General features: G+C 45.7%; 1 protein-coding gene and 1 pseudogene across 2 annotated transcripts in view; one reads left to right on the top strand and one right to left on the bottom strand.

Annotated features, from left to right (window-relative positions):
• The window catches only part of LOC126256619 (uncharacterized), a 504,533-nt gene that overhangs the window by 154,282 nt on the left and 337,572 nt on the right, over positions 1-12,679 (top strand). The window lies entirely within an intron of this gene.
• On the bottom strand, positions 1,896-2,013 carry LOC126210187 (5S ribosomal RNA; annotated as a pseudogene).

Genomic DNA, 12,679 nt, shown 5'->3' with positions numbered 1-12,679 from the left:
AGTAGGTTACAAGACTGAGCTCTCGCTGCTCTGGACAGCCTGCCTTCCGTTGGCTGTCTAATATACTTTTATTTGATTGTAACTATTTAACTAAGTTGCTGAAGTTTCGACTTCAATGTAACTTTCCGAGTACAGTTGGCAATTGAGCGTTCTGCGTACAAGCGGCCTATGTTGTCTGTCTTGGGCAGTTTTGGCTAAAGTTGACTGTATCTGAGTTACAGTGTGAATTTGCTTGTTAAAATCAATCACTGTACCGTCAATGATTGTGTGGCGAGCCTTCTTTGTCTCCCTCAGAGGCGCATTTGTATTGATAGGAAGTCTTTAGTCTGGAACAACCAGACCAGGACAATTTGTTTCGGGCTATACTCGCGACATTATCATCACCACGACGGGACGTCGAAGCAACCAGCGATCACTTCCGGTACGCCAGATCGTGTCCTTGCAGTTAAGAAGACAGCTTGGTAATGTATGTCCGCAGCACCGACAGATTAGAGAATTTGCACTGTGATAATCAGAGCTCAGCAGAGCGCGCCTGTTCGTCTTTTTCTAACTTTGTTCTGTCTTGGGTGTTCATTGTCTGAGTTCTCACTACTGTAGCAGCAATTAATGTTGGGTTGGTTGAGTGTTTCTCTTAAGATTTGAGTTGCAAGGGATTGGCTCCACATACCACTTCGTCATAAATGTCACAATCTAGTTTATGGACAACTTCACCTTCACAGCATTTATTTGAGTATCAAATTTGATCCATTTTGATGTATTGTAAATGTTTCATGTGTTTTGTTTATGATTTTGAGTTTAGTCATAATAAATCAAATTGTTATTTTGGACAGAACTTTCATTCTGTTGATCGGTAGAGCAACCCTTTCATTTCTCACTACGTTACTGAAACTTTCCTTTATTTAATTAATGTCTATCAAATTAAATTATTGCAGGTGCCAAACTCTTTTCTACTCCACTTGCAGGGTCGATTACAGTCAGTTCGCGTTTCTTCTTAATCCATGTGCAAGAGCAAAAGTAGGAGTTAGAAAAGGGGGGGGGGGGGGGGGGCTTAGAGCATCATTTCCATATGAAGATTCGAGAAGAATTTAGTGTTAAATACACTGCTAGCCCCGGCACCTCGCAAGCTCTTTCTGATTTTCGGGATACGGTGAGCTACGACGCCTTCGCCATTGTACACTAAAGTACATTGTTGGCCATTAAACTGTCCAAGGATGGAAAATAAAGAAATTGTACTTATTTTGCTTGTAGTATCAGTGCCACACATACTACTACAACGCCGCGCCAACACAAGGTTGGCAGCCCGTCGTCTGCCGAGCACAGCGCACTCTAGCAGGCTGTGCAGCTCGACGGACCTGGAATGTGCCTCGTTAACTTCTTAGCTAGATTTCAACCTAGTTCAACAAGTTCTGTAATGTTTTCATTGATTCTCAGAGGAGGGCCCATCAGGTTTAGTCCCTGAGAATATGTTGTATTAGTTCATGGTATTCCATGTTACGAGATTGTCAGTTCATAGCCGCAGCTGCGGTCCTAAAAACTACTGAACATAAGTAATTTCATTGTACTGTGTGTTTCTTGAATAATAATCCTTCTCTCTAACAGTGTGCCGTACCGCATATTATTGCAACCTGGACCCCTTCGCTCCTATCAACTCGGCCTCCTACTTATTTTCATTTAGTAACAAGCTGAAAACACCCACGCGTTTTGTGCCTCTAAACAGTGAGACACTCGACCACCGTGTCATCCTCAGCCCACAGGCGTCACTGGATGCGGATATGGAGGGGCATGTGGTCAGCACACCGCTCTCCCAGCCGTAGGTCAGTTTCCGAGACCGGAGCCGCTACTTCTCAATCAAGTAGCTCCTCAGTTTGCCTCACAAGGGCTGAGTGCACCGCGCTTGCCAACAGCGCCCGGCAGACCGGATGGTCACCCATCCAAGTGCTACCCCAGCCCGACAGCCCTTAACTTCGGTGATCTGACGGGAACCGGTGTTACCACTGCGGCAAGGCCGTTGGCCAGATGTTTACAATGCGCGACAGAAATAGAGAACGTGCTAGCTAGGGCGACACTCCAACTTCTTCTGCATCGAGGTAATAAGGCAAGCCTCCACTGGGCACAAGTGGTCTTGAGTTGCTGTGTTTTGTTGAAAGATAACATCACAGAGACGTCGAAGCTAGGGTTCAGCCAATGGCCGTAACACGTCATATGTGTAATGACTGCTGCCCCAATTACGAGCTATTAGTACCAGAGGCGAGTCGCACCAGTGGCACCCTGTACCATGGCACAATGTGCGCGGCCTGTAATGACGAATAACGTTCAAATGTGTGTGTGAATTCCTAAGGGACCAAACTGCTGAAGCCATCGGTCCCTAGACTTACACACTATTTAAATTAACTTATGCTAAGAACAACACACATACCCGTGCCCGAAGGAGGACTCGAACCTCCGGCGGGAGGGGCCGCGCAATCCGTGACGTGGCGCCTCAAACCGCGCGGCCACTCCGCGCGGCTCACAATGTCGAATACAATCTGGCAATGGTTGTTTTCCTCGAAGCAGTGCCGTACAAAGAACAGGGAATCGTCTGAAAAGACGAAGTGATGCTACTCATGTCCATTGTTATAAATGAGCGGTCCACAGACGGCGTACCCTCTACTGCCGCGTCGAGAGAAGCCGCAATAACGGTCGCCGACAGTAAAGGCAGTCCTTTGTGCTCCAGTCGACATCACGCTATTCGCCTCTTTTTGGTGCAAACAAGCCCATTTCCTGACAATGTACGTGAGTTACAAAGGGACCTACTGACCTCCCCTTGATTTCATTCATACTGACACGATGTATGCGAGAATGTATCGTAGAACATTACTTTAACATATGTAAACAGGAAGACGCAACCCTCAATTGTTTTCTAGAAAATCAGGTTTGAAAATTTTAGGTGTGATTATGTTCTTTCGTATGGTCACTAATACTCAAGGAGCCCGCAGGCGTGCGAGTAAGCGCTTAAGCCGTCGGCACACGGACCGTGCATCCGAACGTTGAGCGTTGAGCGTGCCGAGTTTCTGACGTCACAGCATGGATTAGCACGCTCGGGAGTCTTTCCGAACGTGCAGAGCAATATCTGGCATGTCAGATATTCTCAGCGTGCGTCTGAGCGTTGACCAATGACATGGCACAACGCCACCTACGTCACACGCACGCCGTCTCCCTTCAGTACAGAGTTGTGACGCGCCATATTGTCATTCGTTTCAAGCCTATACGTATATATGCCGTTCCGAGCACCATCAAATTGAGAATCACTGCAAAACTCATTGTTAACTGTGTGATTCGTTCCAATAAAATAATGAGAAACATCATATTCGCGGCAAAATAATTATTGTAACTTGCGTATAATGAGAGTAGGCTATTTGAAGGCAGCGACACACTGAAGATCCACCCAAAACGCATTGTTCTTGGTACAATGTGTTATAATTAAATTTCAGTTAGTAAAATATCTACGATTAAAGTTTTTGGCAAGAGTTAAGGTACTATCATTAAATACAGCAGATGTGATGTTGGTATAGCGTAATGAATAGCATCATTGTATACTAATCAGGTTTTTTTTGTTGGGGCGGTGGTTCGCGTCCTGACACGACAAATTTTTTTTTCCTAACATTCGCGTTTTTATTAGGTTCTGATACTTTATTATTAGTTTAATATAAGTATAGACTGTAATGTTTGATTTTATGTAAATACAAGTTCACCTTTTTTTGAGGGGTGACTTTGTTCGATTGGCTTAATCTAAAGGACAGCTTACGCTACTTGTATAAAGGTATTTTTTCTCCTTTTTCTTTTACGCTTCGTAATTGACATGTTGCAAAGATTCTGCTACTGGGTACGAACAGTGATCAAGTAAGACTGACCTTGGGGTTTTACTAAAATGTGGGAATGATGAAATAATGTTTATCTTATGCGGAAAGTATTCCAATTTTGTAACGCACTGCTTGTAATGGAACTTTTATAAGCCTGTGTCCTTATTGATTGGACATGGTACTTTCCTTTTCGTGGACGATGGAAGAAATGTGCATTTTAATAGAGCTAACGTGGGAGTTTTTGCGCCCGTTGAGTAAACAGTGTGATTAACGAACTAGAAACATCCCTCAACTGTCGCTTGAGTGCGTTGCGATCGCGTATACCACGTTGGGGTCCACGTACCGTATGCACAAGTCGCATCGTTCCTGAGCGTTGAGCAGCACGTTGAACTGGGCACGCTCAACGTTAACGTTCGGCAGCACGGTCCGTGTGCCGACGGCTTTAGTTTCATAAGCATGAGGTCTACTGGTCAAGTCTCCTGCCGGTTCTTTTTTTCATTCCATCGTGATTCTAACAACAAATTTATTAAGGCTGCGCAGATTATGAATTCTTAGTGACTTATTTATTACCTTAATAATCTTTATCCTGAAAAAGGACTAAAAGGATTCGTAAAGATACTGGAAATAAAAACAAGGCACAACAGAACTTTCCACCATATCAGTATAGTCAATTCATTCAAGTTATTGTATTTACATTTGTGACAAGCATAATATGTAGTCTATGGACCACCATACGAATTAGGATGACACTGATCGTAGAAACATGGAAAACGGTAATTATTGCGTCATACAGCAAATGTAAGTAATTAACGCCAAATTTTTGCATGTTATTGATTTTCTTCAATGTGTCTATTGCAAAACAACCTGATTTACATTCATAAACAGTTATCGGTCATCGCACTGTTTTGCGGCGTACCATGCGTAGGGAAACATATTACTGGCACAGACAACTAACGGTGAACGATTGATTGAGTTCTCATACAATCTTCTCTAGATGCTATCTACGATCTCGTATTTTATTCAATGATTTATGCGCTATTTTTTAGTCGTTTGCCTGTAAAAATAAACGTCGCAAGGCTCCAACAGTAGAATACATTTTGGAAGATTGCTTTAATACTGCCCGATGGGAGACACTACCTGTCTTGAAAAGTTTCGTCGTTTAAAACCGGGTTCGTTTGCCCTCAATATAAATCGAAGAACAAAATAAATTGTTCTTCTCTCACGTATGACTTCAAGATGCCGGTTAGAAACTTCTTTTATAATGCTGCTATGAGTCTGTCGGACTTCGAAGATAATGTGGTACAGTTTCTGTATTTGCGTTCGTGCTGTAAAGAAGAACAGTACCAGCAGCGAGATTCGATCTAGAGACCTCGCGCTTACGAAACTAGGCGCATATTCGCTGGGCTGCGAACTTCTGGAGAGGCTTGGGTTGGGTTGGGTTGTTTGGGGGAAAAGACCAAACAGCGAGGTCAACGGTCTCATCGGATTAGGGAAGGGTGGGGAAGGAAGTCGGCCATGCCCTTTCAAAGGAACCATCCCGGCATTTGCCTTGAACGATTTAAGGAAATCACGGAAAACCTAAATGAGGATGGCCCGACGTGGGATTGAACCTTCGTCCTCTCAAATACGAGTCCAGTGTGCTAATCACTACACCACCTAGCTCGGTGGTACTTCTGGAGAATTAGCGTTCTTATAAAATATGTAAGCACTCCTAAAACTCGATTTTCTCGATAACTGTTTAGAGCTGCGTCTTCCTGTTTACATATGTTGAAATCTCAAAAAAAAAAAAAAAAAAAAAAAGGTTCAAATGGCTCTGAGCACTTCGGTCCCCTAGAACTTAGAACTACTTAAACCTAACTAACCTAAGGACAGCACACACCCATGCCCGAGGCAGGATTCGAACCTGCGACCGTAGCGGTCACGCAGTTCCAGACTGAAGCGCCTAGAACGGTACGGCCACACCGGCAGGGTGTTGAAATCTCAGTCGTGCCCTACATACCCTGTCAATATGAATCAAATCTGTTATGGGAAATTCGTACGAGCCCCTTTTTAGCTAAACGATTCTGCACTGTTGAGCGAATAATGTGTCTATCCTTTCGGGCACTAGTTGTGCAGGCCCGCTGAAATCTGTGTGGCTTTCAAAACGGCCATCCTGAAACTATCGATCCCATATTCGAATGACAGTCTAGGATCCCGACCAACGAGAGCAGCGATATCGCGTAACGATAAAACGCAGTCTCCATAGGCTGCTATCGTGGCTCTTATCAAGTTCTACACGCGCTGGTAGAGGTTTCTTCGTCTTACACGAAGTATAACACGATCTTCTGACAAATGAAAAACACTCAATCACGATTTCTTAATGAGAAAGTCGCCGAGTAATCTTTCGTTATATACGGAATGTAGTTGGCGTTAATCCTATGTACTTCGTGCGGTTGCGCTAATCATTCGTACAGCCAATCACGTAGCAAATGCCTTCATGGGGTTGAGCTTTCAATGGGCAGAATTGTAACATAAAACTTCCTGTGTCAGACCAACTTCCTTTTCTTTTATCGTGCAGTGCTCTACCAACAGAAACATCCGATGCAGTGCAGCCTAGGTCCTACCCGCTGAAACTGTGCTTCTTCTCGCGTCTCTGCACTGGCGATGTGTCCAGATGTTCAGATGGCTTAGCTTGTAGAGCGAGGGTCAAAGGTCCAGGTTCGAGTCCGTGTCCGACTCACAATTATGTCATTAGGGATCACTACAGGGTACATTCTATTGTACAGAGTGGTTTCATTACCAGTTTCGACTTACTTCCAAGTCTTCATCAGATCATATACACTGAAAAGAAGTACACCTACCTAACATCGTGTAGGGTCCCCGTGTGCACGCAGAAATGCCGCAACACAACGTGGCATGGACTCATGTCTGAAGTAGTGCTGGAGAGAGTTGACACCATTAGTCCTGAGAGTACGAGAGAGTGGAGGTCCCTTCTGAACAGCACGTTGCAAGGCATCCCAGATATGCTCAATAATGTTCATATCTGGGGAGCTTGGTGGCCAGCGGAAGTGTTTAAACACAGAAGAGTGTTCCTTGAGCCACTCTGCAGCCATTCTGGACGTGTTGCGTGTCGTATTGTCCTGCTGGAATTGCCCAAGTGTTTCAGAATGCACAATGGACATGAACGTATTAGGGTGATCAGACAATATACTTACGTACGTTTCACCGGTCAGAGTCGTATCTAGACGTATCAGGATTCCCATGTCACTCCAACTGCACACACCCCACACCATTATAGAGCCTCCACCAGCTTGAACAGTCCCATGCCGACATTCAGGGTCGATGGATTCATGAGCTTGTCTTCATACCCGTACACGTCCATCCGCTCGACACAATTTGAAACTAGGGTCCCCCGACCAGGGCACATGTTTCCAGTCATCAACAGTCCAATGTCGGTGTTGGCGGGCCCAGGCGAGGCGTAAAGCTTTATGTCGTGCAGTCACCAAGGGTACGCGAGTGGGCCTTCGGCTCCGAAAGCCCATATTGATGATGTTTTGTTGAATGGTTCGTACGCTGACACTTGTTGATGGCCCAGCATCGAAATATGCAGCAATTTTCGGAAGGGTTGCAGTTCTGTCACGTTGAATGATTCTCTTCAGTCGTCGTTGGTCCCGTTCTTACAGGATCTTTTTCCGGTCGCAGCGATGTCGAAGATTTGATGTTTTACCAGATTTCTGACATTAGAGGTACACTCGTGAAATGGTCGTACGGGAAAATCCCCACTTCGTCGCTGCCTCGGAGATACTGTGTCCCATCGCTCGTGCGCTGGCTATAACACCACGTTGTAATTCACTTAAATCGTGATAACCAGCCATTGTAGAAGCAGTAACCGATCTAACAACTGCGCCAGACGCTTATTGTCTTATATAGGCTTTGGCGTCCGCAGCGCCGTATTCTGCCTGTTAACATGTTCTGTATTTGAAGACGCATGGCTAGACCAGTTTCTTTGGCGCTTCAGCGTAAATACGTTACATAGAAACTCGTCAAACGAAGAGGTAAGAAGAGGCGCTGACCATGTCTGATTGTTGAAAATGAAGGCTATAGCTGACCACGTAGTGAATGATATAAAGTTGATAGCACTTAAAACGAAGATTTGAGATTAAAAATATTCTCAATGTAAATCTTGTCAAAGCGGAAAACCAATTATAAATGACTTAACAGCTGATGTAGATAAGTTAGATGTGCACTAGAAGCAGAGTCGACGACGGCCATCTGCAGTCGTGATCCAGGTACAGAATATTCGATCTGTTATGGCTTTGTTTTCGGGGGAACATAATATATTATGTAGTCTTATATCTTCTGCGTCTGGATTTACTTAAATCGTGGACATTAGAAACAATTGGTTGGGTTGTTTTATGTGTGTCTGGGCGTGCCCATATTGTTTATGTGTAATGTGTATATAACATGGCCCGTAGTTTGGCTGTGGAAACAGAACACTCGCCACTGTGCAGTGCGCTTGCGGCCAGCACAGGAGCAACAGGAGCCTGGGCGGAGCTGCGAACCCCGCTACCCCCGCGGCTCACATGTCCGCCGGCACTAATAGGGCGTAACGAAGCTCCCGCCTCCGCTGGCTCAGTTTTTCTGGCCGCCTACAGCACGCCGTCAGCGCTCACCTTCCGGTACAAAAATGACATCATTTAGTCAGGGGCCACATAGCTTTCCGGGAGACGGGGACACTGTAAGGCAGTGGACCTCCAAAAATTCACACACACACAATCACACTCACACTGAGGTGGCAAAAGTCATGGGATAGCGATCTGCACATATACAGGGTGAAAAGTATTTAAACCGACAAACTCTGGGAGGTTGTAGGGGGTATCAAAACAAATGTTTTTCCCTAATGCCATTTTTTCCTATGAGGATTGTTTAAACCGGTGGAGGTCGTATTACGCTCTTCAGTTCTAGGCAACTGCTGTCCACCAGTTTAGTAGTGCATTGTCTCTGTTTACTAATGGAGCGATACACCTGGAGTGAGTACACTGATATGGTTGGTGTGTACTACGTAGCGCACCACAACGGACGAGCTGCACAGCGGGTTTATCAACAACAATATCCTAATCGGCGTATCCCGCATCATACGACCTTTGCTGCTGTGTACCAACGTCTGCGTGAGACCGGCTCAATTAGCACATTGCGTGGACAGGGATGCCTTCTCACGGTAAGAACGCTGCAATTTGAGGAAGCTGTCTTGCAACATGTGGAGCGGATCCTTCAGTCAGCACTCGTGCAATTGCACATAACATGGGGACGAATCAGACGAATGTAAGAACAGTCCTTCGAGAGCAGTTTCTACGTCCATTTCACGTACAGCGTGTCCACAACCTAGAACCAGTTGATTATCCACCCAGAGCACAATTTTCGCAGTAATACCTGGAACAGTGTGAAATGCATCCTACATTTCCATCCTCTGTGTTGTTTACTGATGAAGCAACGTTCGGGCTCGATGGAGTCTTCAACATACACAATTCGCATGTTTGGAGTGATGCCACAGTTACTAGCGCTCATCAAGTGCGGTTCTTCGTTAATGTGTGGGTCGGTGTTGTTGGGGACTGTTTAATTTGGTCGTATCTGCTGCGTAGGCCATTAAATGGCAGGCACTATTACAATTTTCTCGCCAGAGCATTGACAGAATTGCTGGAAGACGTCCCGCTCCCTACAAGACAACGCATGTGGTTCCAACATGACGGGGTGCCGGCACATTTCAGTCGTCGTGTGCGTCGATTCCTGGACCGACAGTTCCCAGAAACGTGGATTGGCAGAGTTGGTCCTGTACCATGGCCTGCTCGATCCCCAGATATATCCCCTTTGGACTTTTTTGTGTGGGGAGAGATGCGCGACCTTGTTTGCGCAACTCCTGTTGTATCAGAAGAGGATCTGGTTGCCCGGATAATAGCACCAGCAGGAACAATTCAGGATACTCCTGTAGTTTTTGCCCGTGTCAGACAGAACATGATCCGACGGTGTAACCTTTGTTTACGTGTCAATGGAGGCATTTTTGAAAAACTACTGTAATTGAAATTGGGTTGTGTTAATCTGTTGTCTCTTGGTCATAAAAATGGAAAAGTGTTTGTTGGTTTAATTAATTTGCCGCCAGAGAGATCATCCTCTACCGGTTTAAATACTCTTCATAGGAAAAAATGACATTAGGGAAAAATATTTATTTTGATGTCCCCTACAACCTCCCAGAGTTTGTCAGTTTAAATACTTTTCACCCTGTAGAGATGGAAGTACCATCGCTTACACAAGGTATAAAAGGGAAGTGCATTGGCGGGGCTGTCATTTTTACTCAGGTGATTCATGTGAAAACGTTTCCGACGTGATTATGGTCGCACAACGGCAATTAACAGACTGTGAACGCGGAATGGTAGTTGGAGCTGGACGCATGGGACCTTGTGTTCCGGAAATCGATAGGGAATTAAATATTCCGAGATGCACAGCGTCAAGAATGTGCGAACAGTGGCAAATTTCAGGCATTACCTCTCACCACGGACAACGCAGTGGCCGACGGCATCACTTAAGGACCGAGAGCAGCGGCGTTTTCGTTGATTCGTCAGTGCTAACAGACAAGCAACACTGCGTGAAATAACCGCAGAAATCAGTGTGAGACTTACGACGAACTTATCCTTAGGACAGTGCGGTGAAATCTGGTGTTAATGGGCTATGGCAGCAGACTACCTACGCGAGTGCCTTTGCTAACAACACGACATCGCCTGCAGTGCCTCTTCTTGGCTCGGCACCGTATCAGTTGAACCCTAGACGACTGGAAGACCGTGGCCTGGTCAGATGAGTCCCGATTTCAGTTGATAAGAGCTGATGTTAGGGTTCGAGGGTTTCGCAGACCCCACGAAGCCATGGTTCTAAGTTGCCAGAAAGGTATTGTGCAAGCTGGCGATGGCTCCTTAGTGGTGTGAGCTATGTTTACACGGAATGGACTGGGTCCTCTGGTCCAACTGAATCGATCATTTACTGCAGATGGTTATGTTCGGCTTCTTGGAGACCATTTGCAGCCATTCATGGACTTCATGTTCCCAAACAATGATGAAATTTTTATGGATGACAATGCGCCATGTCAAGGGGCCACATTTGTTCACGATTGGTTTGAAGAACGTTCTGAAAAATTCGAGTGAATGAATTGGTCACCCATCGAAAATGTGTGAGATGTAATCGACAGGTCTGTTTGTGCACAAAATCCTGCACTGGCAACACTTTCACAGTATGGGCACAAGGGCTGCGTCAGTGCATTTTGTTAGTGTGGTTGCCTACATCAGGGGCAAGTATGCACTCAGCGGTAAACCTATTGTTCTCCCGCCAATTACCGAGCGAGGTGGCGCAGTGGTTAGCACACTGGACTCGCATTCGGGAGGACGACGGTTCAATCCCGTCTCCGGCCATCCTGATTTAGGTTTTCCGTGATTTCCCTAAATCGCTTCAGGCAAATGCCGGGATGGTTCCTTTGAAAGGGCACGGCCGATTTCCTTCCCCATCCTTCCCTCACCCGAGCTTGCGCTCCGTCTCTAATGACCTCGTTGTCGACGGGACGTTAAACACTAATCTCCTCCTCCTCCTCCTCCTCCTCCTCCCGCCAATTCCTAGGAAGAGGTGGCAGTCGGATGACTTAGGTTAGTGGAGGTAGCCCATGTGCCCTTTATCCTGCCATTTTCTTAGGTTAGTGGAGGTAGCTGTAGTATGTTGCATTGTCCAGATGGAATTTGAACTTCCTGCCATTTTCGGGGGCGGGTGGGGAGGGGATTTACCAGAGGGGGAGAGGTTAATTAATTGATCAATTTAATTAAGTAGTCAATCAAATTGATAAGAGTGAGAGGGGCCTATTCCAATAGCTCGGACTGAAAGTGTACCTGTAGCAGCGATGGGGGGGGGGGGGGGGAGGAGGGGGAAGAATATGTTAAATGCCTGTCAATCAAAAGGAAGGATCCTTTTAGTAGAACAATAGGTTAAGTACCTGCCAATGAAAGTAGAACAATAGGTTTGCCCCTGAGTGCAAACCTGCCCCTGATGTAGGAAGCCCGCACTAACAAAATACCATGACGCCGCCCTTGTCCCCCTGCTAGAGGCAGCATGTCTCAGTATTTCTGCAAGGGACTCCCAACGATTTATTGAATCCATGCTAAGCCGAACTGTTGCGCTACACCAAGTGGAAGAAGGTGACACAATATTAGGCGATATCCCATGACTTTTGTAACTTCATTGTAAACCGATCTGTGCAGGCTCAGTATCTAGACACACTTATGAACAGATGGTAGTTGAAGCTTCCTCACGTGCTCATGCCGTATAGAGGTGACTATAACGTGTCTGGCTCAACCTTTGCCTTTATTACAGTCCGCAGTCTCAGAGTGGAGCTAACGGTAAGGTTGTGAAAGGTTTCTGCACTGCAGGAGCACATTTTGTACAGCAATGTGAAGTGTCTGCAGTTTGGTCCAATATTTGAGAATTTTCGCCACTTCGGCTGATTGTGTGTCAATGGCGATAACACTCTGCCACATTGTTGAGGAAATCCATCTGTCGCTACAGAGAGTACACACGGCGAAATATTTCCCTTCTCTAACTAGCCATCCCCGTTTGAAATAGATGTCTACTTTCGTGGGCAGTGAAAACATACTTTACTTCTGACTGTACGGTCGAGACTACTACCCTCACAGAAGTCAGTGATTCTCTATTTGTCATGTAATAAGCGACACATGGGCTGTCATTAGTTTCGGGGAACGAATGTGAAAGGAGGCGGATGTGTTACATAACTTTGATTTTATCGATTGCTATTTCTGAATCGGATGCTTAGTCTAAAT

Source organism: Schistocerca nitens, chromosome 1 (assembly GCF_023898315.1).
Source record: "Schistocerca nitens isolate TAMUIC-IGC-003100 chromosome 1, iqSchNite1.1, whole genome shotgun sequence".
In the NCBI taxonomy this organism is placed as follows: domain Eukaryota; kingdom Metazoa; phylum Arthropoda; class Insecta; order Orthoptera; family Acrididae; genus Schistocerca; species Schistocerca nitens.
Note: the sequence above shows the minus strand (reverse complement) of the source record. Positions and strands in the feature narration are given on the sequence as shown.